The following is a 23,101-nucleotide window of genomic DNA, read 5'->3' as shown; positions in this document are numbered from 1 at the left end:
ACCTATGGACAATTTAGAGTTGCCAATTAACCTATGAAGCATGTTTTTGGATGGTGGGAGGAAGCCGGAGACCCCGGAGAGAACCCACGCATGCACGGGGAGAACATGCAAACTCCACACAGAAAGGCCCCCAAATGTTGTGTTTTACATGTCCCCCACTTGAACTGGAGGCCTTCTTGCTGTGAGACAAGAGCGCTAACCACTGCGCCACCGTGCAGCCATGAACACACCAATGATGAACACACCAATGATTTTCAAAAAAAATCAGACGGCGGTGGGTTATCTGGACGACTCTGCCTCCGCATCTCGCTCTTAAACTCTGCTTCGAACCTAAATTATTATTTGGTCGTAAACTTCCAAAATTACCAGAAAAAGTGGTCAAATTATTCAAACTGCAGGCAAATGGTTTTTTTTCCTGAAGGGGAAAAACATCAAGGATGTTTTACGAATCTCACGCTGCAGCAAATAATGTAAACGAGGTGGATGTGAGGAAAATGAGATGAACTTCAGGGCTGGGGAGGGTAAATTGGGGGTTCAAATTCCATGTTTTAGGGTCAATGTGGGTTTAAGCAAAACACCAAACCTAAAGATTTTTCTTTTCAGTTCATGAATATAAAAACAACCAGGGAAGACCAAATGCTGCAGTTCCTCAAAAGACCACAAGGGGCTGGTTGCATTTTCCCATTAGATCTCATTTTAAGTTAATTTCTTTTCTTTTTTTTAATGTTTTTATATCAATGATGAACTGATGTACATCCTGGTTTTAAAATTTGTCAGGAGTTTCTTTTCAATTTGGCTTTGGGAGGCAAAAGTGTGCAATTTTTTTTTATTTGGCTAAACCGTTGTTTAGCTTTGAGCAGGACATCGGCTAAATTTGGGACATTGTTGAGGTGGGCGGAGCAAACTCCAGGTAACATGTCTTTCCTTGAAGCTTCATTTCTGCCACAAAAAATCCAATGGGGGGTTGGAGATGACCAGTCCAACCCTGCATTGAGGGGAAGTTAGAGTTTGAAACAGCTTCAAATGGTCACATTCCCGTTTTCCACCCACATTTCTCACATTTCTGAAGAAATCAGGGGGAAAAAAATCACTTTACTACTTTACACGTGAAATGACACCCAATTAACGACAAATGGTTCTCAAATACCCCCTCCCCCCTCATCTTCTGCCCACCTGATCAATAGCTGCTTGGGGAGGTAGATTTAATAATGTGACCCCAAAGAACTTATTAAATATGTCTAAACGACTCAGTTTTAGTCTCCTTTGCAACATTTACACTGTTGTGTGTCAGTCTAAAATAACAGTTTTCAATGTTGATCAAACCGTATTTCTACTCCTTTTGAATTCTGAACCCACTTGTTTGTTGTGTTATAGTTTATTACAGTTCAAATAAATCTTTAAAAACACTCTCGACAGTATAATTATTAATATTTGAGCTCAGAATTCCCCACACGTTTAATTAAATTAATCTCTGACGTCTTTGACTTCCTGTGTGGACCTTTTTGGATTTTATTATTTACAAGAAATATAATTATTTACAATTTGAAGTTTTAACACTCGGTTTGAAAGATTCTTCACTGGAGTGTAAAAAAATGTGGTACTTGTTTAGAGACCCTTTAGCTGCTGCTATTGGCTCTGTTGATTATCAAGCTGTTTATTTGTTTGTTTATAAAGTTTTTGCTCTTCAAAAGTAAAAGATGTTTAGCTTTCTTCTTTTATTTTTTTTTTCATGTTAAAAAACAGAGGAGACATCGTCTGTTAGAGTTTAGCTCACTTCCTAAAATCTGGTTTAGATAGCAGATAAATAAATGCACCAAAAATAGCGTAAACATCAATAACGCACATGCGAACACACAGAATATGACTCAAACTGGAGATTCAACAAACGTTTCTTGTGGTATAAAACAGCCAAAACCCTTCCTGTGTCACCAAATGCTTTTAATTTGAAATGTATGTTTTTTTTTCTATCCCATATTTAGTCTAGTGTTGCAGCTGGCTCATCAATGTCCCTGAATCCATTCATCCAGCTCCACCTGGAGTCGGCAGAGGAGACGCACACGTGTGTTTACTTTAGATTCTATTCCACACAGCAAACTCTCACACACACACAGACGCATAACCTTGAGCAACAGGCCAAGCTGAACAAATAGCTGCACCCAAGCGCTCTACCAACGACGAACAACAGTCGTAGACGCCTAAACAAACAGCAGCGGCAGCAGCACACGCCGAGCAGCTCTGAGTCTGAAACCCAGAAGAGAAAGATTCCCCAGAAAACTGCAGCAACAGGTTAGCAAGTCAGCCAACCTGAGACTTTAGTCTTAGTAACAGCTGCCCTTACGGGTGGATATGGGCGAAAAATGGCTCGCGTGAATTATCAAGGTCTTAGACCGCTCTACGCTCTTTCTTCAATAGACATACTGCGAATGACAGGTCATAGGGAACACCCATCCTATGTACACACTGGTCATGGGACGCAAATTCAAGAAGACGCTGAACGGCATCAGTACATCTCTATCAATGAGCGCAAAAACAGACTTAAAAACTCGTGTAGCTACGCGCGAATGCGAGAGTTTAGAATGCAGAAGCCCAAAACGCACATATATGCTCGTTTACATGGACGTTTCATTGGAAATGGTCGCTCAAACGCCTAAACCAGTGTGAACATAACGTGGCTTAACATAACACGTAAGAATGAGTAAGGGTAAGGGTGAGGCAAAGATGTGTCGAAGGGATTTTTCATGTTTTTGAGCCCCCTTTAATGTTGCAGTCGGCGCAAGGAGCCTGTTTGTGCTGTTCACGTCGTACATGCGCACTCCCTTCATGCAGCCTGACGCTTAGAAATGAGGACAAGGACTAGCGGGACTAGCACACAGGACGTCGGGGTTTGAATCCGAGGAGGCGTCATGAGCTTCATCCAGTGTGGGTCTTCACGCTACTGCCTAAAACGGAGTCTACCTGTGCCAGTTCCCGACCTGGATAAAATACAGGGTTGTGTCAGGAAGACAATCTGGCGTGCCAAACCACGTGAAAGCTATGGCGACCCCAGAAGGGACATGCCGTGAACAAATATCACACATTTGCACACGGTCACTAAGGGGCCAGTATTCGCACCTTCTAATGATTCCAGGGATGGGCAACTCCTGCATGTTTTCCAACATCTAGATATCTACAGATCATGTAGACACACCAGGGATGGGCCAGGAGTTGCCCATCCCTGGTCTAGATTGGTGTACAACACCGTCAACCATATGTCATAAGTGCATTTGACTTCCGTTTGCCTTACGAATATTTCACGGTGCACTTACCACACACAACAACAGTACTTTCCATTTTTATGATGTCCCTTGAGGTGACTGTAGGATCCTGAAGGGAACTGCAAGACACACCTGCGCTCCTCAAAAGGTGCAGTCGTGCCACTCTGACCCTCCACGGGCCGGACAACCCAAAAACCTGCAACAGGTAAATTAAATTAAATTAAATTAAATTAAATTAAATTAAATTAAATTAAATTAAATTAAATTAAATTAAATTAAATTAAATTAAATTAAATTAAATTAAATTAAATTAAATTAAATTAAATCACACTATCTGTCACAGATGTGTGAAATTTGCTCTCCGCATTTGACCCATCCCCTGAGGGAGCGGTGGGCTGCAGATACAGCCGCGCTCGGGCACCATTTGGTGGATTTAACCACCGAATCCAACCCCTTGATGTTGAATGTCAAGCAGGGAGGCATTGGGTCCCATTTTTAAAGTCTTTGGTATGACTCGGCCTGGGTTTGAACCCCTTCCAGTCTTGGGGTGGACACAAGGCCACTGAACTGGTTTAGTGCGAGTGCGTGTGACCAAGGCTTTTGTCAAAAATATTTGTTTAAAAATTTAGGAACATTTTCCATTTTAAAAATAAACAAATCTATTACACATTTTCATATACATATTTATAAAAGTATATTTTTAAAGAGACACAATTGGAAATAAAAAGAGGCGGATGGACTTAACAAAGACCTTGATTGTGTACAGCAGGGGTGTCCACACTTCTTTGGCATGTGAGCTACTTTTGTGACAACAATGTCTTAAAGTGAACTCGGATCCATCAGGCGGGATTTTCGGAGGCACGCAGGGCGATCCGGGCCTCAATAAACACTCCAGTAGGCCAGAGTGGTCTTCTAGCGGGGACTTGACGTGCCGGTGCCGTGAGGCAAGTAGCGACTTTCTGATGACAGACAGAATTTGCGCTCAGTGTCTCTAAACCCGCATGTGCAGTGACGTATGTTTTGGAGGATGTTCGATTGGCCGTTCTGCATATCAATCAAGTCCCGTACTTCTTGGTGATGATTTTGATTCGCTGACAGATCTTTTTGAAATATATTTTTACTTTTTTAGGTTATATTTATCTTTGCTGACCTATGATCTACCCTCACGTCCTTGAAGATGGACCTGTCGATCGTGATCGACGTAATGAGCACCATCAGCAGTTTCCTGCTGGTTCATTTAGTTCATCTGACAGATACATCATGAAGCAGAAAGTAAATTGTCCACACAGGAGGTTCAAAAAGGTAAAACTCAAAGCCAAAGACTGTAACTAAACCGTTTGAGAAGTTGTAACTTCAGCTTTCAGTTATTTCAGTTCTTATGGGTTTTCTGCAGGGTTTTGCCCGTCCCTCTAGAAATAGAGTTTTAATAAACCTCTCATTAAAGTAACAAGTTGATAGAGAAGTACTGGAAATAAAAGGGTTTTATACTAATTAATTATTTGTAGGGAGGAATAGGAACCAGATTCAAGTGCTGATAGCAGCTGCCGCTGATTCTATATAATACATTTGTCCTTGTACTTATAAAGGTTTACTTAAGAGACTCCAGTCTTCACACAGTGATCATTACAGTCTTTGTTATCATGTCTGCTTCATTTTGTAACGTCAGTAGTGTGCACTCCCACCTAATGACAAGCCCCTCAGGTTTGACCCGCTGACCCTCATCAGAGTGACAAAGAGGAAGATAGCTGCTGCAGCAGGACAACGCGATGAAGAGGTTGGTGAGGGTGACAAGATAAAAGCTGTGACACAACAGTGATGGGGAGATAAAGAGCGTAATGGGAGGAAGAAGGGGGCTGGCAGTCAGAGACGACACTGGAACTAAGCTCAGCTGGGGGAAGTCAGGTTGGTAATATGGGGGGAAAGGTAAGACGATCCCCCCCTAGAATCAAGTGAAACCATAGAGTCCATGATGCAAACGATAACCTAAAACAGAAGGACACACAAGTTGTAACATCACCACCAAGTAGCGGAAGGCCAAGAAAACAAAAGAAAAACCTGGACTGACAGTACCCCCTCCCAAAGGGACAGCCCTCAGATGTCCTTAAAAGGCAGATAGATAGAAAAAATATGGACACATGTGGCAATTTTTTACCTTAAACCAGGGGCAAACATGACAAATCAGGAAAGAAGAGCTAAAGTAAAATGTCCCTTAGCTGTATCACCGGTCACCTTCCATAGTATTGTTGTTTGGCAGATTTAATTTGTGCAGTTTTGTATTCTTTTTTTTTTTTTACAACACACTGCGTTCTGTACCCGGATTGGTCACAGTGCTGCGTCGCTGCGATTCAGCATGAAAAAGTTTAACCGGTTGAACTGTCGGTGTGCGATCAATAAACACCCAATTTTTACGTAGAGCTCACGACCGGCGATCACAGGCTTTCTGTTCGCGGAAGCTCAAAATTTTGGGCTGCGCAATTGACTGTAGACTGAGGAGGAGCCAGTGCAGACCAGAGATGCAACACTTCCAAAGAGCATCCTGAATGTGTTTCTGAAAGGAATGAGGCCTCTCTCAATGGTCGAAGAGGATGGATTTAGAGCCAATTATGGCTTTCAGCATATAGCTTACCTGGGACCTTAACCTCTTTTTTTATAAGGTGAAATTGAAAGTCGTAAACTGTGCATGTACAATTTTAATTTCTGTGAATGCACCATATGCCAAGCATCAGCAGTACCATACGTGACACGAACCTCTGCAGACTGAGTACCAGCACTGTCACCTTTTGTAAAAAATAAAATAAAAATCTCCCATCACCTTATGTAAACAATAATCGTTGACTAATCGAATACTGAAATAATCATTGGTGACAGCCCTACTAGCTGGAGAGTTCTCGACAATGTTCACTCAGAGGTGAATTTCTAATGATCTCCTGCCGCTCTGCAGAAACTATGTCCTAGAAAATGATAGACGTTTTTTTGATTTTGGCTAAAAACACCATCATTATAACTAAAAGACCACTAGAAGACTTTGAACACTTTGAAAATAGATCAAAAGTTTATAGTTGTTTAAAGATACAGCTAACGCTGGAGACATCACATCTCTAACAACCTCCTGCCTTCCAAATCCCCCCCAGTTGTTGTGTGTGTCAGGTAGATATTTCGGTTGACGGAGCGCATGCAGGGTGAAAACTGCAGAGCAGCAACGGCGCAGTCAGTCAAACCGGACAGATGATCAGGATAAGAGCCAGAAACGGCGCCGTCCATCATTTTGTCCGCCTCCAGCGTGATGAACGCACATTATCATCCCATCATTGAACCGTCAGTCTAGCCCTCGGACACAACATACGCGCTGTCAATTTCACATGTTAGCACATGATGTCAATTTGGGTCTGATAAGAAGTGCATTATGTTGCTCTCAGTTTGACAGACAACAAGAGGATTCTCAGGAAGACAAAATCGCAGAGGCACAGTTATTGCACTGGCTCCATATCTTTGTATGCATGTTTACATCTAAACAGGCTGGAAGAACTTCTGGGAAAGTAGTTCTGCTTTCAGCTCCAACAAACACAACTGCTCAACTACTGCAACAGACAATAAAGAGCAATGAAAGTTATATGTTTAAAGGTAGATTATTTACGTAGTACAACATAGAAATTAAAAGATTTTCACATGAAAGACAATTTTTATACAAAATAACAAATATAAAAAAAATGTATCTTTTAAGTTCAATGAGACGCTGGATAATTCCCCAAAACAAACTCCGGGATTATATCCCATGATAATTTGCTACCTGGCTACAGAGAACTTGATTAGATAATTTGGTGATTGTTTGTTGGTCCCCACGCACACCTGACACGTCGCGTCACATGACATCATCGACTGTATCTGAGAACTCAGAGTGAGGTTGTGTCCGAATTCCTTTAGTACGCGCTACAAAATGGAGAACGCACTATATAATGAGTATGTAAGGAGTCGGGAAGGAATTCGGACATATCTGCCGTCTACAAAAAACAATAAAAAAGTAGTGAACATGGTGTTGCTTTTAAAATTCAGGACACTACATAGTGCCGCAGTATATAGTTGTTTAGTAGTTAGGGGTTTGTGTGGGAATTCAGACACAGCCTGAGAGTGAGGCTGTGTCAGAATTCCTTCCCTACTCCCAACTTAGTGCACTATAAAGTGCGTTTGCCATTTTATAGTGCGGTCCAAATCTAAAATTTCAAAATCGAGTGCACTAGACATTTCCCAGAAGTCTCAACGATAAACCAGTGTGCATTGTTGCTCACTAGATTGGCGAATATAGATCACAATGCAAATTGTTTGAACAATTTTTGCCAAAAATGTATTTTAATGTATTTTTTAAATAAAATATCATCTTCAGAAGACAGTAAATAATCGTCACAAAATGCTCATATCAGTTAGATTTTCCCTTCTTGAAATCGATGGCGTCACATTTACTGTTTGTTTACAATTCAGCCGCCAATTCTTTTGCGATACAGACATCACAAAAGAAATGGTCATGTTGGAGTCAGACGTCATCAGTAAGCAGCGATTGGTCCGAGTCTGACTGAAACTACGCATACACTGGGCGTGTGATTTTTCTTTCACAGCTCTATTCCGATATAGCAAAGACTTGGTGGCAAAGAATTCCATCCAGGCACAAACCATATTTACCGTATATCTTCCAATAGAAGCTCCAGGGTTTTTTCCAAAATTTTCTAACTAAACTCAGTTAAAAAAGCAAAAGCATTCTTTCAGATTTAAAGTAAGTCTAATCTAATAAGGATTTGAACCGTTTCTAATACTTTCGGACAATAATAGACGAGAAAAATTGAACATATTAAATCAAATTATTTTCACTTTCTTTGTCGCTTACTTGGGAATTTTTTTTTTTTTGCCGTAGTAAAGTCTAAATGTTATACTCACTTTGTTTTCATACATTTGATCAAATAAACCATGTGTTTGACCTCATTGAAAGTTGCTTTGTATTTAAGGTACAGACAAAAGCAAAGATACTCCACACTGTTATTTTTGCTCTGAAAAAAATGTCCTCTATTTGTTGGAAAAACATCCCTGCTCTTCTCGCTCAGGCTGAGACACACAGTGCTTCTGACCTTACTATAAAACCGATTTTTCTTCAGCACCTCAAGTGTTTATCTCACTGAAAGATCCTTGGAGAGACGCGCACGCACACACAGAAACACACACTTTCAGCTTTGAGAGGGTTAAAATGAAAAGGAAAAAATTCATGGAGGAAACTTTCAGCAGCGACCGTCTGAAGACGGGAGGTGAAAGCCTTTGTGATTGCATTTCTATTGGTTAAGAAGGCTTTAATCTTCGAGGAGTGACCCCAGAAAGCCCGAAGGCCATTTGTAACTCCAACTAAACGTGTAAATCAAGGAGCTTGAAAGGAAAAACATACGTTGCAAATATAGGGGGGGGGGGGATTCTTTCAATGGCTTTTTTGGGAAAACTTTGTGCGACCAAAATTTTTTCTGTTATCTCTGTCTTTTTAACACAGTTCAGCATTTTAGAAAAGCAGGTTTCCACCAAAGCCAGGAGACAAAAACAAAAACTTGACCATTCAGACTGGAAATCCATGGCTAGTCTTTGTGATCAAGATGGCCCCCCTTTTTCTTTCAATGTTAAATCAATCTCAAAAAGACTTGATAATCTGACAAATTAAAAAAGACTTAAAGACGCAAAACATCTGCTTGGAACTTTATATTCAAACAAATCTGGGATCCATCCAGACATCTTCCTCCGCTTATTTGAGACTGGGTCACGCAGGCAGCAGTCCAGGCCAACATACCCGGACTCCCCCCTCCCCAGCCGCTTCCTCCAGCTCCTTTGGGGGGACACCGAGGCATTCCCAGGCCAGCTGAGGGACGTGCTCTGTCCTGGGTCTCCCCTGGGGCCCTCTCCCAGTGGGACATGCCCAGAAGACCTCCCCAGTGAGGCGTCCAGGAGGCACCGGGACCTGATGCCTGAGTAACCTCAACTGGTACACTTTACTGAGCTCTCTTCAGATGACCGAGTTTTTCTCTAGAGGCACACCCAGACACTCTCCAGAGTAAGCTTATTTTTATTCGAGACCTCGTTCTTTGACTCAGAGCTCATGACCATAGGTGAGTATTGGAACGAAGATCGACTGGTAAATTGAAAGCTTTACTTTCTTGCTCAACTCTCTTCCATACAACGGACGGGCACAACAACCCCATTACAGCGAACGCCTGTCAGTCTCACGCTCCAATCTCCAATCTTCCTACATTGATAGATTGATTTTTGAACAAGACACCAGGGATATTGAAACTCCTCCACTTTGGGCAGGAGCACTCCACCCACCCAGTCAGGACAAACCACCTTTCTCTGGTCAAGAACCATGGCCTCAGACTTAGTAGTGCTGACTCTCATCCCAGCCACTTCACACTTCAAACTGCCCCAATGCGCGCTGGAGATGAAGCCAACAGGACAACATCATCTGCAAAAAGCAGAGAGGAAATCCTGTGGTCCCCAAACCAGACCCCTTCCGGCCCCTGACTGTGCCCAGAAATTCTGCCCATAAAAACTATGAACAGAACCGGTGATGAAAGGGCAGCCCTGCCGGAGTCCAGTTCCCGACTGGCACGCGATGCTGCAGAGATGTGTCAGCCAAGACACTCCCACAGCATCCAGAGACTTGAGGTACTCAGGGCGGACTTCATCCACTCCTGGGGCCTTGCCACCGAGGAGCTTGTTGACTACCTTAGTGACTTCAGCCTGGGAAATAGACAGCCTCACCCCAAAGCCCTCATTATCTGCTTCTTCAAAAGAAGGCGTGTCAGTGGGATTGAGGAGATCCTCGAAGTATTCCTTCCACCGCCTGACAATTTCCCCAGTCGAAGTCAACAGCCCCCCACCTACACTGAAAATGGTGCTTGTGGAGAACTGCTTTCCCCTCCTGAGGTGCCAGATGGTTTGCCAGAATTTCTTCGAGGCCAACCGATAGTCCTTCTCCATGGCCTCACCAAACTCCTCCCAGGACCGAGTTTTTGCCTCCGCAACAGTCCGCTCAGATCGCTTAGATCGCCGATACCCGTCAGCTGCCTCTGGAGTCCTGCTGGCCAGCCAGGCCTGGTAGGACTCTTTCTTCAGCTTGACGGCATCCCTTACTTCCGGTGTCCACCACCGGGTTCGGGGGTTACCGCCGCAACAGGCACCAGAGACCTTGCGAACACAGCTCCGAGCAGCAGCAGAGACAATGGAAGTGGAAAACATGGTCCACTCGGATTCAATGTCCCCAACCTCCCTCGGGACCTGTTTGAAGTTCTCCCGGATGTGGGAGTTAAAGACTTCCCTAACGGTGGGCTCAGCCAGACGTTCCCAGCAGACCCTCACAGTATGTTCCAAGTCTTTCCGGCCTCCTTCCCCGCCAGCGAATCCAACTCACCACCAGGTGGTGATCGGTGGACAGCTCTGCCCCTCTCTTCACCCGAGTGTCCAAGACACAGGGCCGAAGGTAGCCTGAAACAACTACAAAGTCGATCGTTGACCTCCTGCCTAGGGTGTCCTGATGCCAGGTGTATTGATGGACACCCTTGTGCTCGAACATGGTGTTCGTTGTGGACAAACTATGACGAGCACAGAAGTACAATAACAATACACCACTCGGGTTCAGATCAGGGGGGGCATTCCTACCAATCACACCCCTCCAGGTGCCACTGTCATTGCCCATGTGGGCATTGAAGTCCCCCAGGAGGACAATGGAGTCCCCCGTTGGAGCATTTTCCAGTACCCCTTCGAGAGCCACCAAGAAGGTCTGGTACTCCGAACTGCTGTTTGGCCCGTAAGAGGGGAGGGACGTGACCCTGTCGTCCACCAAGGTGAACTCCAACACTTGACGGCTGAGATGGGAGTTCACGAGTAAGCACACACCAGCCCACCGCCTCTCACCTTCAGCAACTCCAGAGGGGTAGAGAGTCCAATCCCTTTCTAAGGACTGAGTTTCAGAGCCCAGGCTATGTGTGGAGGTGAGCCCGACTATATCTAGACGGTATCTCTCAACCCTTTCGCACCAGCTCAAACTCCTTCCCCCCCAGAGAGGTGACATTCCTTGTCCCAAAAGCCAAGTTCCATGACCGGGGTTTGGGCCGCTGAGGCACCCGGCCTCGACTGCCACCCAAACCACATTGCATCGACCCCTTTTGAGGTCTCCTCCCCATTTATAAACTCATCTTCAGCAGTTACCCGCTTGCAGGGTTCACAAAGCGGGAATAGTTACAACCCAAGCTGCAGAATTCATAAGCACAGTTTAATTTTTTGCTTTACTTCTATTCCTCCCCCCTTTTGAGTTTAGGAGAAGCGAATGTTGTTTTTGTTAAGCCAACCAATCAGAAAAGATTGGTCTGTAATGTGGGCGGGGCAACACCGATGACTGCTGGCATTGGAAATAGAGACTATGGGGCAAAAAATGTTTGGGTTATGAATTATGGGATCATTTCAGTCATACCTGGTAAGATTTAAAACTAAAAATGATGCTATTTGTCTGCACACCTCATCTGTTTGTTTTTACGATCTTTAATATGTTGCTTCTAGTTTCATTTATTAAATAGAACAAATCAATACGATATCAGTGACTGACAGCCCTCATATGACCGTGTGTTTGCACCAGTCTATACTCAGCGATCTTTCGTCTGTGTGGGGGCAACAAAGAGCAGGCAACAGTTATCAGCAGCTGTAGGAAATTAAAGGAACGGTCCAGTGTTAATATGCAGATATGCAGATTGAGGATAGAAACGCTCTCACTGTCTGTCAAACGTTCCCACCCCCCCTTCAGGCCCGCTGCACACACACTCACCTACTTCAGGTGGTGCAGGACGGACTTCGTATCATCAGATGGAATGAGCGAGTTGATTAATCTTTGTGACATGAATACAGAATCAGTGGCTGAAGCGTGCATGAGTGAACACAGAGGTTGTAACAATGATGCTAGCGTATGCAAATATTTCAGTTCAAATAAATCGCTCCACACTTTCTGAAAATATATTCTTGGAAGAAAGAAAAATGCGATTTTAAAGATTGTTGTCATTATTAATCAAGTTCTTTCTCATTTAGTTTTGAATTTGAATGAATTCTGCTCTTGTTTTCAAGTGATGCTGTATTTTAATTCACTCTAAAGTTCTTTGTTTGTCCTTTATTTTGTAGTTGGTATCTATGCTTTGTTTAGTTTAGTTTTCATGTCTGAAGTCATGCTTTCTGTTACATTATGTTCCATGTCCAGGTTTTTTTTTTTGGCTCCTTCACATCTCTGGACCGGATTTTTATGGATGTTATGGATCGAGCTCCTACACGGTTCGGTACAGGTTGTTTCGTATGAGTGAGCTTTAAATCCAAGAACAAGAGTTTTAGTAAGTTTAGGCCTCATGCTACGTTCACATTGGGCATGAGATGAGATTGTAGCATATAGTGTACACACTGGACTGTCGCTAGTCACTAGTGTGTGTCCACCGCCTACAGTTGGAAAGGCTTGATTCGAAATGTCAAAGAGGTGCAAATCTTGCTCCCCACGTTTTCTTTCACTGATGTATTCTAATATATCAAAGATTTCGCCATTGAAACGTCACAACCAATTCCAATTTACCGATAGAACAAAATTCAACTGTTTGAACTTTCAATGCCCGTTCAATGACTGCACGATTTTGTACGTAAATCCCGACAACGAACTTAAAAATCTGCATAGCAGCTTGTGTTAAAAATACGTGTGCCGTAATTCACTAATGAATTCCATATAAGCAGCACAAGAATCACCCACGTTTCATGTTCTACTTTGATTTACGTGTTCTTTACATGGTTTATTTGTACTTCTTCCGTGTGGTTTTAACATGGTTCATTTGTGATACATCTGTCCGAAATGAGGGAATTGGACAATCAGAGCATAATTTGTGTGGACATCCTACGGGCACTTGGGTATCGTGTTAACTGTGCGTGCTGCATTTGTGTGACTAAAGTGTGTCATAGGGCACTATATGACAGCATCACCTGTTTGTTATAAGAGTGTGAAGCTTCCATTATCCTTACGTATACTTCATGATACATTTACCACATGCACGACAATGGTACGTTCCATTTTCATGACATCCCTGAGGTGTAGCCGTACGATGCTAGGTCAACCCCCTGAATGGCTGAATGTGTCTAAGATTGAAAGAAAGTCGCTAGAAGTTTGAATCAAGTCTGAAATCTTACGGGTACAATATTGGTTTTGAAGTGAACCCTGGTGTGGTTCCTTACAGTTTCACTTTCACTTCAAATTATCTTGAGGATTAAAAATTGTAAACATCTGTCAGCATATCAGATCCTTTAACTGAAGGACTAAAAGGGTTTTATTGTTTTAAGCAACACCCAGCAAACAGATAATGAGAGGTCCTCTCCTAGGGGTGCAGTGTGAAACATAACCTTCAGAAACATCTACAGTTAATATCTATTGGCTAAGCTACAGATTAGCTTTGCTATTAAACTTTTTATTTTTTATGTATATTTATTAGATTCTTGCTTTCGGCAAACATTTCAGAGTTTAGGTTTTGATATTTCTTGACGATAAACTCCTTCGTGTTATCTTTCAAAGTCCCCTTAAGTACATTAATCACAGATAAAATAATGATAATTTTAATCAGTTTTTAGTTGCCTTACTATTAACAGAGAGTATTATTTTGTTTATTGTACATTTCTAGTGTTTCAAATCTGCAAACCAACCTGTTCGTGAGAGAAAATCCTTCACAAAAAGAGCCAGGGCTCCTATGTTGTAACAGATTAATGTGGTCGCCTTTATTTAAAGGACTCGCCCCAGAAAAACAGCGACTCAAAGCTCTTTGGATAACTGCTTTGGGCTGAATGCGTGTTATTACAGGTATTACGTGAAATTGCCCGTGTTAGGTGAAGAGGATTACAGTGCTTTTGGGTCAATACTTCCTCTGAGTTGTTCAGCTGCTGCATCTGAAGAGCGATTACAGCTTTGTCTGTCAATCTGCCTTCATTGGGTGGTTATCACACACATGGGCACAAAAGCATGACACACTAAAACACACGTTTGTGGGTGATTACACTTTTCCATATACCAGGTCCTTTCAGCGGGGAGAGACGTGTCAGATTTGGTGAGACTCGAACCGTCACGCATTGCTGGTTAGAGGACAGATTTTGAGACCTGAGCCAAAAAAGGCGTTTTGTTCTTTTGATGGCTTTTACTTTTCTTTTTTCACATTTTTTTTCCATAACTGCTGCCAAAATCTCATCAGCATGTTTTACATTAACATTTTATGTGGAAGTGTATTTGTTTCATGTATCATCCTGAACAGTCTGAAGGCCAAAAACAAGACTGTTCCTAAACATAGGGGGGGAAAATAAAGCATGATCTTTTAAAAGTGCGATTTATTTTCACTCAGATAAAATTTCTGCTGAGTCATGCTTAGAGAACTAGGTCATGTAGGACAAAACATGCATGACATTCTAATTTATAACAATATGGGAACGATCTTTTGTTTGAGCGATCTTCACGAAATTTCACTTCACAAATCTACAACCAAAGCTGAAGTTTCGTTGGCCTTTGACCTCAAGAACAGGCCGCCATCTTGAACTTTCAATAAAAAAAATCTCATTTAGTACCTCCTACAGATTTAAACTCCTCTTTTGGATTTCGATTTATCTCCTCCTAACTCTTCGAGGATCATTGGGAAGCTATATGGGAAAAAAATGTTAGAATTGGAAGTTGATTTTGAACAGCGTTAGTGCGGCGAGCTCGCAAAAGTGGCGTTCCCCTTTTGTTTGCACATAATTTGCTATATTGTGAAAATTCAACACATGAATTGTTGGCTCAAGCTGATATGACATACGATATGAACATATTAAAAAATGTGGGCGTGGCTAACAAAGAACCTTCGTTGCCTAGGAAATCCAAAAATGTACTTTTTTAGATTCTTCTAAAATTTACTTAGAGCTGTCCATTAGGCCCAGGTGACCAACAACTCCAATGGTTGCTATGGAGATGAAACAAACAACAAAGCCACCACTTTGAAAGAAGCAGCCACGGGCCATAGCACACTTCTCGTGTCTTATATTGACATTTTTTTAGAGAAAACTAATTAAGTGACAATAAAAACAAGTAAAATAAAAATAGAAAAATACTAATATCCGTTTAATAGTGTTTTATTGCAGGTGTGAGGCTTACTGGGATGAGGATAGGGGTTGGGCAGACTGGCTATGCTGATTTCTGCTTCGCCATTGTGGGGGTTAATGGAAGACAGAAAAGAAAGACAGGAAAAAAGGAAACAACCCTGAGCCTAATGGGATTTGGTGATAAGAAATTACCAGCGTCGGGTCCTTCTCCTTTGTTTCTAGCCGTGAGTTCAGTAGCCGAACAAATGGGAGAGCTAAAGGGCCCTGGTTACCATGGAGACGACAGAGCAGCGATCACAGCGTGGTAAACTGGGGGGGGGGGTCGTCAAAGTTCTTTTGAGGTATACAAACTAGAAATTATGTTTTTATATGTTGCTAGGCAACAAATTGTAGCTTTATTCACAAATGTTTGTTTTCCCAATTAATCTGCAGTATGACCAATGAGGCAAAGAGCTTTGAAAAATAAAAATGTTTAAAAATCAAGGGAATATTTTTAATATAAAAGTCATATTTATCTTGGTACCTGTAATTTTCGCACAACATTAAGTATATTTAGATATTTTATTTTGAAGTCACAGTCAGAAAAAGAAAACATGCTTTAAGTTGTTCTGTGTTCGTCTTGTGTAGTTTGACGTTTGGCTCTGATTCCCGTGTTTAACTCAGAGGCCGCACAGCTGAGCTAAAGTACACAACAATGGGGGAAAGAACCCACCCCCAGCCCACCAGGAGGACAGGCAGTGAAAGCTGCAGAAAAAAACAAACATGCTTCTGGGCTTCTTTTCTCCTGCGGTGCAACAATGAAGGAAAAAGCAAATTACCGCGCACCACAACAAAGATGCCCGTCTTGTCATTTCAGCCCCTCCGCTACACATTTCCTAAATTACCAGCAGTCCAGGCAAACGGTTGTGTGTCTCGGCTGTCACTCCAGCAGAAGTGCTGTCGTGCTCTGTTTCATGAGGTGAGGCGCAGTCCAACAGCTATTATCATCAAGTCACGATGTAAACATCATCTACGCATGACAACCAAAATCCATCAACAACTTAAGCTAACAAGGAAGTACAAAACGTTGCAATTCCGTAATTGACCACTAGACGGTGTCAGAAGGGAGCACAATCCCATTTACTTCCATATTAAAAACTTTGCGGCAAAAATAAATGAATACACTACCTTAACAAAAAATATAATTTGGATTTTTTAAAATTCCGTTCAATCTCCCTTTCTTTTTTGTTGGATGTTGTTAAAGTGGGTGGAGTCTAAAAAGCAGACATAATTTAGTTTTAGTGTCCAGAATCAGATCTCTGTCTCTCCCTCTGGTCACCGGCCGGAGCAGTCTCCAGAGTTCGGAAAGCACTTCATCTCCCAGCACACCCAGTGTGCACTTCCTGGATGCTGCACACCTGACTATCATTCATTCAATCAACCATAGCATACTTAAACACTGTACTGAGCTCACTCAGTGCAAAGTTTTGTTTATGCCACTCTGCCATCCTTACTGAGGGTTATATTTGGACCTGATCTTCTGTCTCCTGACCCTGACTCTGTTTGCCTGCTTGCCGCCTGCCCCGTCCCTCGCCTGGGTTTTGACCATCCCGTCTCTCCTCTGATGCTCTTGTGCCTGTTATCAATCCGTGCCTGCCTGATCCTGATTTATCTTTTTGGAGCTTTATTGCTGAGATTATAAACCTGCTGCATGTGGATCCAATGTGACACTCATGGTAGATCTATCAGTTCATTCAGTCATTCATTCATCTTCTACCGTTTAGTCCCTTACGGGGTCACGGGGCTGCCGGAGCCTATTAAGGGCAAAGGCAGGGGACACCCTGAACAGGTCGCCAGTCTGTCGCAGGGCTCTCTCAATTCAACTTTTATTTTTATTTATTTATTTAATATTGATTTGAACAGGGACTGAGCACATTTCAGTGTTAGCTGAAAACAGTAAAAACAAAAGGTACAAAAGGTCAGTACATCTGCCGGACCGCTAGAGTCCAGCTGTTCTGAAGACCAGATTTCTGTGAGCCCGTGTCACAAAGAAAACTGATCGGCCACCATGGCAGCAACAGAGCATACCAGGCATTTTGTCCTGTAGATCAATGAAATCAGAGGCTGAAAGAGTCATTTTAAGTCACACACACTGCAATAAAGATATTTTAATGGTTCATTTAAAGGATCAAACATCACATAGATTCTGCTGAGCCTGATAACCAAACATCCTCTGCTGCAGGTTTTTGGTTTTTCTTCTGGTTCCACTCGACACCTCTGTTTTCTAATCATGTTTATGCACTCCACCTGTTGGTGTTAAAGACTTTCTCACTGTCTCCACCTGGTCAATGAGCCCATTTCACATACAGCTGTTGTCATGTTTTTCCTTTCCCCCCACAGCCAGAACCGGAACCTAAAAAAAAGCTTAATTATACCTGACAACCCTTATGCTATTTGCTATTTTCACACCGGAGTTATTTCACGTATCACACTTCTGTTTTGACGCGTGCTGAATCCTCTGCTCGACACCTGTTCAAAAATATATTCACAAAAGTGACGTGTGGGAGGAGCTACTGCCAAATGCTTTTGACTTTTTATCTCATCTTCAATGCATGGAAGACACACGTTTGTTTGGGTCTTTACCCACTGATGGCATCATTGAACACATCAAAGGCCAAAATCTGAGTTTCTGATTGGTCAAAACCAAGCACTCCTTTGCCAATGTTCAAATTTTTTAACTCTAGACGCACCACCACGTCCAAATTGTGTTGCGATGCTCAAATCGTGCTGCAGGACCTCCGTTTGTACTCAGACCTAACTTTGAAGCCGGGCGCCTCTGCTGCATGAATTACCCGTAATTTCCGGACTACAAGCCGCTACTTTTTTCCTGCGCTTACAGCCCTGCGGCTTTTTAAGTGACGCGGCTAATTTATGGATTTAATTAGCGGCCGCCATGCACATATTTTCGAACTCAGTGAATAGTTTGAATTCTTTATCTAACACCAAGCTCAAGGCATTTTTATTCAACACACCTCTTAGCAGCCAAACAGCATGGACTTGACTTCAGGTCTTAGACACTTCAGTCATGGTTCAACAAAACGAAACACGCATGCCCGGCCGCATCCCAGAATCCTTTGGGGCCATTAGACCCAACGTGCACGTGATCGCCACTACATTATGATGAAGCTTTCAAGTTAAAAGCAATCGTTAAAAGCAGCGTAAAAAAGTCCACCGTCACCAACGGGTTTGGAAAAGCCGGTTTGCTGCGTGACGGAGAGAACAGCGCATGGAGTGAATGTACACTCAGTTTACGGTTTCTAAGGAAACCGTAAAAGCGGAATTTTGCTTTGAAAAACTCACAGCCTCCGTGTGAGCTGGAGACATCTTCTCCTGCTGATTGAGCTGCGGGGCCGATGGCAGTCTGATGGCTCCCACACGTAACAACGCATCCGCCCCTCATACACAAAACGTACAGTATTAAGTCCGATTGCTTTGCACAGACACGATTCGCTCCGTCCACCGGCGCAACGGGGACGAAGTGCTCCTCCTTGAAGCCGCGCTGGCCAGAGGTGTCGGAGTAGATAGGAAGGGGAGACAAGGAGCGCGCGGGGCGGGAGCGGAGCGCAGAGGCGTCGGCGGAGTGCAGAGGCTTCTGAATTCTGACGCACGCGCCGCACTGAGGCGCGCGTATCGCGCTGAGGCGCGCGCTTTTCAGTCGCCGCTGCTTTATTTTACCGTTGTGTTTTCTAACCAGTCCTGTTACTCCCATAACGCTGCTGCGACACAAGCGGAAGGAGAGCTTTTCCCGTTCACCCCTCCATGCACTGCTGCTACTTGCTCATTCTTAAACACGTACAACAGAATGGCGAGCCGGGCGTTGGCCCCGCCTTTAGCCCCTAAGACTCATGGGAAATGTGGAATCGCGGATGTAAATTTCCTCATTATAACTGAGGGATGTAATGTTGATTATATGGTTACTGTTTGTAATTTTATGTTAGATACCTAGATTGTCAATAAGTAAAAAAAAAAAAATGAAATAAAAACACCATAACTGAGGGACTTGTGAACAGAATATAGGTCCATGCTGTTTGTCAGATGTGGATACACTCAAATGCGTGACCCAGAGGCATAATTGGCACCACCCACAATGTGCTAATGCATTGCACTCACTCTGGGATGCTGGGCGTGATCTGTAAAGATGACAATATCGGCTATCACATGTGCGGATTGTACTCTGACGCGGCTTGTATATGTATAAAAGCAGTCAATCACATGAATATGGGTGGGTGCGGCTTGTAATCGGGTGCGCTTTGTAGTCCGGAATTTACGGTACATTTGATGTTAAAGTTAAACTTTTGCCGTTATTAAGCTTTTAAGGATTAGGGTCATTTTCCACTTCCGGAAAATTTGGGTGAAATAATGAATTTGGTTCTGTTAAAGTTTTTGAACAGATTATGCCATCTTCTCAGATTTCTCTTTTCTTCAGCAGAAACCTTTTCCTTAATTACAGCAATACATCTTTGCACAAGAAGAAACTTCATCCTGTTTTGGTTGGATCAGGACAGTTATTAACTTTTATTATGGATCTGGGCTCCTCTATACAACTGCATCTGCAGAGAACTTTGGAGCCACAGAGATTTTCCCTAAAATTTAATCAAATTTTATTTTTTTTTATCAGGTCCAAATTTAATCAAATTTTATGCCTTCGAGTGCTTTCGTTTGGTTCCTCTGCTTGAACTTCTCACAACAGTAATTCAACTCCAAACCATGTGTGCCTGCATGTATAAATAATCAAATGTTTTTTCTTAACAGTCACCTAAACTGTCTGTTCTCCTGAACACAAAATGCAAGCGTTTGTTTATGCTGTGCAAGCGCTGGAAGAAGACGAGGCTGCATTACAATCAGCTCTGCATAGACTTTTTATTTAAACAAGCTCAGAAAAATGACAAAAGACTGAGCTCTGCCAGCAAAGCAAAAGAGAAACGAACAGAAAGAAGATTCATTTAACGCTGTTCACTGCTTTTAATGAGACCCAACTTCGCTTTAATTAGAAGAATGATTAGTTTCCACAGTTTAATCAACAAATTTTGGCTCCTTTTTTTGGAAATGTTTTTCTATTTATAGTGTTTATTGTCAGCGTCACAACAAATAAACTTTCTCAAACTAACAGGAAGTCATTCGCCTCCATTCTCCTCACTCAAACCATTCATGCCCTCCTCTACATCCATGAAGCTCCTCTTGTACCTCCACCCTCTGCATCCTTTTAATAACATCCTCACTGTCCCTCCTTTAACTCATCAGACCTTCTTCTTCCACGCATTCTGACCTGCCTGCACACACTTCTTCACCCTTCAAGTCCTTAAAGTCCTCAACCTTCTTCACCTCTGCTCCCTGTAACCTCCCCGTTCCTCAGATGCTCTGTCCTGCTGCAGCTGTCCTCTATTCCTCTCCTTTCTAGAGAAAACCTCCACCTTCTCTCTGCTCTCTCCAAGATCACAGTGTCATCTGCAAACATCACGACAAATCACTGCTCTCACTAAGATCACAGTGTCATCTGCAAACATCACAACAATTCACTAAGGTTTTGAAAAATCCAAAACCAAACTGCTAAACACCTAACCCACTTTAAGTTGGAACAAACTGCAAGCAAAAGAAATCTCCAAATACTGCAGGGAAGTTGGATAAACTGATCAGTTTGATGTGTGAAACGTCTTTTTTCCCCATCCTGACTTTCTAAAAGTTTCCGATCATTGAATGATTATAAGTCTTAAGCAAAGTTAACATTATTATTCATTATAGCAAAAACATAAGGATGTAGTTTTGCTACCTAACCGACACCACATTTTAGGTTTAGGAATAATTTAGTTTTTCACACAGAAACATGCAGGTTTGCTTTTTATTTTTTATTTTTTTAAACGTCTTCATCCAGAAACAATATTCGTCAGTTTTCTTTTTCTACGTGTGTTTAACACTTAAATTATATAACACGATAATCTGAGATGTTCACATGTTAGAAGCACACTCAACTTTGGATTTGACGTAACTCTTTCTGGCTTGAAACCAAAGGAAACTGCAATGAAAATTTTGTTTTTGGTGTTTTTTTTTCACATGTTCTTGTGGCATTTTTGTGATGATGGAGGACACAAAAAAATAGAAATATCCTTTTTACTTTAAACCCAACTTCATATGCATACCAGCAGCATCCTCGCTGTTTCTTCCCTTTGTTCATCCCCACCCCAACCAGAACATTTTTCCTGCTTCTTCCTCTCTTGGAGGGTCTGTCTGTAACAAGCAGGTAATTTACCCTCTTAACAAGTCACTACATTAGTCACTGCCTGCACTATTTACACACGCTTCTAGTCCAACCACGTCATTCAAAGAGGATCATTTTGGCGTATGGCGTCCCGGTACACTTGGGAATTCGTAGATGAAACGGCGCCCTGATGTATCATCCACAAATGTGTGTGTGACGAGTGAGATCAAGGCAACATCTCACCTCCTCTTACAACCCCAGCTCAAGATATATGATACTATTCAGAATTTTTTTAAGTACCAATTATGCCACCACTACTTTAAAGGGCAGCCATTCAGTTCTGCAACATTTTGAGGACGATGTGTTGGTTATTTCACAGGATCCGAACCTCAAAGTGCTGCTGGTAATTACACAACGTTATGAATGCTCCTGCTTTGGATGCCGCCCAATTTATTTTTTTCTTTTTGGAGCAATATCACTTTCAAACTACATTCTTTCATCCCACTGGTGTCTGAACGCCATTTGGGCGCGACAATTTACTGGCTTTTATGCAATCATATAGGAAGGTTTGAAAGACAAAGTATCCGTCTTTAACTTTCTGTCTTTCTACTGTATTTCAGGAATGTTTGACTCCAGCAAACCCTCTGAAAAATAAAGCTGGGAGGTGGAAATGTTGGGATGTCTGGGAGTTGTTCCTTTGAGGGAAGGTACTGTAACAATACTTACATTTAAGTCTTTTTGAATGTGCATTTTGGTCCATTATTTCCTGCGCTAAAAGGAAATTACAACAGGTTTCACTGTCACAGGTGTCCTTCAATCATCTCAGATTCACAAATAAATTCCCAAATTCATTTTAGAAAATAAAACAAAGCCTTTATGGTCTTCAGATTACAATTTCGCATCTCAATAAATGAGATAATTAAGTTATTGTTTTGAATAGTAAGGGTTCCATGTATTGTGTTTTAAATATTTCCAAAACATGTATGGTATGGTGTTTTACCCCGAAAGACCCTTAAAAAACAAATTCCAAAATTAATTTGACCACTTTTTTTCATATTGTGGGTTCCTTCTGAAGGCAGTTACAATGTACTTTCAGTTGTAATTATTATTTTTTTTACTGTTTTTTACTGTATATTTATGACTTTAAAAGTCATACAATAAATGTATAAATTTTCGTTTAAAATCACAAGAAAAGTCACACATTTTATGAGAAAGAATATCAAGAAAGCTTTATTGTGAAGTTTTATTTCCAAATGGTTTCAAATACAAAAAAATTCTGAACCTTTTGGCGACTCAAAATCAAATTATTGTTGGTGCAGCCGGCTTTCCAGCGTTCGGAGTCGATGATGCAGAGTTTCAAAATAAAGCGCTCAGAGATACAACGGGTGTAAAGGACTGCTACTTTATTCTGCCCTATTTCATTCATACACCCAGAGGTCAGTTTGTCACCACATGTCATGCACATAAGGATAAT

The 23,101-nt window shown here is 42.2% G+C and overlaps 1 long non-coding RNA gene across 1 annotated transcript in view; it reads left to right on the top strand.

Annotated features, from left to right (window-relative positions):
* Positions 1-22,302, top strand: part of LOC144983824 (uncharacterized) — a 30,720-nt gene extending 8,418 nt beyond the window's left edge. The window contains exon 2 of the long non-coding RNA XR_013647647.1: positions 22,248-22,302. This is a non-coding gene — a long non-coding RNA (uncharacterized LOC144983824). The remainder of the gene's footprint in view (positions 1-22,247) is intronic.
* The last annotated feature ends 799 nt before the right edge of the window (positions 22,303-23,101 follow it).

This window comes from Oryzias latipes, chromosome 2, assembly GCF_053564925.1.
Source record: "Oryzias latipes strain Hd-rR chromosome 2, Olatipes_Hd-rR_3.1".
Classification (NCBI taxonomy): Eukaryota; Metazoa; Chordata; class Actinopteri; order Beloniformes; family Adrianichthyidae; genus Oryzias; species Oryzias latipes.
This window is presented reverse-complemented; position numbering and strand designations above follow the sequence as displayed.